Raw genomic sequence first — 2,409 nt, 5'->3', positions numbered from 1 at the left:
AATTAGCAATGGGTGAAAGAAACAAGTCTTTGTTCTTGATTCTTCTTGGCCGATTCTAAGGGAGAAAAGAGAGCAACCATTTGGTTTCTAAGCCATAAATAAGGTGAGAAATTCATATGAATCCTTGAAATTTTAGATGAAATTGAGCTAGTTACCAAGTATTTTTTAGGTGACCCATGTTAGAAATTGTGATTTTGGGGTGACTAGAACTTTCGGCCATAATGGTTATTGAGGATTAAGGTTATGTTTCATGCTAAACTTGATGAATCTTGGTGTATGGGTGCTTGAACTAAACGAATGATCAAGTAGATGCATAAATACAAAGTAAGAAGAATCGGCTATTATGTGTAATACTATTGCGAATATGAAAATGTTATACTTGAATAATGTATATGGTTGGAGTTGATAATATGAAAGGAAGGCTTAGATGTGTTTGTTTAAAGAAGGAATTGTTGAAGAATGTATGTGAACTTGGCCAACGATTCGGCTTAGTACATATATGATGTGAAAGTCTTGGAATTTATTTTTGATTTTTGTGTATTATGACCATGTATAATCGGCCACATGAGTAATTTGAGCACTTGATGTTATATTAAAATTCTTGAGCTTAAATATATGGATGTATGTATATGTGGTCATATAATGGCGTTTTGGTTTAAAGGTTGAATGATAAATTATAATAAAGCGAGATGATATGAGATGCCGAATGTGATTGACAAGTAAACATTATTGATAAAAATATTGAATACTTCTACTTGTATTCGTTAAGCTCAAGAGCAAAGGGGAGCTAAATCCGATAAAGGGAAGGAAAAAGTGGTCGAATAGCCGTTGAAGCCGTCCGACGACATCCGAGGTAAGTCCTCAAGAAATGACCCTACTCGAATTATGTGAAATGAAATATGGATGTGTAATGATTATTGATTTATGTGTGTATGAGTATTTGAATGATACCCGGCTAAGTCCCAAGCCGATTATGCTAGTGATATGTTTGTGTTTGAGCCTTAGTAACGAAAATGAAATATGGATGTGTAATGATTATTGATGTATATGTGTGCATGAGCAATTGAATGATATCCGGCTAAGTCCCAAGACATTTATGCTAGTAATTATATCCGGTTAAGACCAAGGCAATTGTGCTAGCGACTACATCCGGCTAAGACCCAAGGCATTCGTGCAAGTTGTTAAATCCGGGCTAATACACCAAGGCATTTGTGCAAGTCGTTCTATCCGGCTAAGACCAAGGCATTCGTGCATGTGGTTATATCCGGTTGTATTCTGAAGAAGCTTGGGCTGGAGGTGAGCGTTGGTTGTTGTAATAAATTTAATTAGTACGCTCGAAAAGCCCAAAGAATAAGGTATGTTTATATGTGCATTGGAAAAGTCGATATGTTTGAGTAACATTCGCTCAATCGACTAACGAGTTTTCAGCTATTGAATTGGTTGATATCTTGTGAAAGTGTATAATGATGAAGTGTGAAGTAAGTATGATTATGTGAATGTGTATTAATGAAATGATTCATTTGGCTATGTGAATGTAATGCTTTAGTTAAAGCTGATTTTATTGCTTGAGACTTACTAAGCATAAAAAATGCTTACCCGCTGCTTTGGCTCTCTGTTTTATAGATTTTGCTCGTTAGCGATCGGATTCGGGATCATTAAAGTCGAAGTCATCTACACTATCAAAGCCTCCATTTTGGTATAATTTTGGTTGAACTTTGAAATGGCATGTATAGGACTACCCTATTGTTGAAGGTCATGTACCTTTCGGTTTTGTGTAAGCTTGGATAGCCATGCGAAAATGGCTTATATACGTTTTTAGTATGATTCTATAATCGTTTGTATGATGATCATTATGGGGTATGGAATTGTTTGAAAAGATTAGCCATTGGAATGGTTAATCGTGATCACACTTTGTGCTATGTATGCAAAAAGGGCCAATTGAATCGTGGAAATCATGAAATAGGTAATGGTTACCTTGAAAACAGATGCTGGCAGCAGCAGTGGTGTGGTTTTGAAAAATCACCAAAATTTGTAGGAATGGTATTAAATAGTGAATAAGTTATGTAAATGAACCTTGATGAGTCTACTTTCATATGGAAGAAACGAAACGGTCATAGGAGTTACATGTTAAGAGATATTAAAGCTATTGTGAGACAGGGCCAGAACGGTTTCTGGGTCCCCTGTCGCGACTTTAAAAATTTACTATAAATTATCCAGAAAGAATTAGAAGTCATGCCTTATATTTGTAGATTCCATTTTGAGTCTAGTTTCATTAGAAACAAATGGCACCAGTATTAAAGCCCTGTACAGGGAGATATTCAAGTTGTAACACGCGAAGGTCAGAGCAGTCGATCCCTGTAACATGGGTGACTTTTACTAATAAACTGTACCAATTGGCCCGACCAAAAA

General features: G+C 35.9%; 1 long non-coding RNA gene across 1 annotated transcript; it reads left to right on the top strand.

Moving 5' to 3' along the window:
- Window positions 1-639: 639 nt before the first annotated feature.
- On the top strand, window positions 640-1,960 carry LOC128283550 (uncharacterized). The gene is made up of 2 exons (XR_008273914.1): window positions 640-853; window positions 1,624-1,960. It is a non-coding gene; the product is annotated as an uncharacterized LOC128283550 (long non-coding RNA).
- The last annotated feature ends 449 nt before the right edge of the window (window positions 1,961-2,409 follow it).

The sequence above is a fragment of the Gossypium arboreum genome, chromosome 11 (assembly GCF_025698485.1).
Source record: "Gossypium arboreum isolate Shixiya-1 chromosome 11, ASM2569848v2, whole genome shotgun sequence".
Lineage (NCBI taxonomy): Eukaryota > Viridiplantae > Streptophyta > Magnoliopsida > Malvales > Malvaceae > Gossypium > Gossypium arboreum.
The sequence above is the reverse complement of the archived record's forward strand: the minus strand, read 5'-3'. Positions and strand labels throughout refer to the sequence as shown.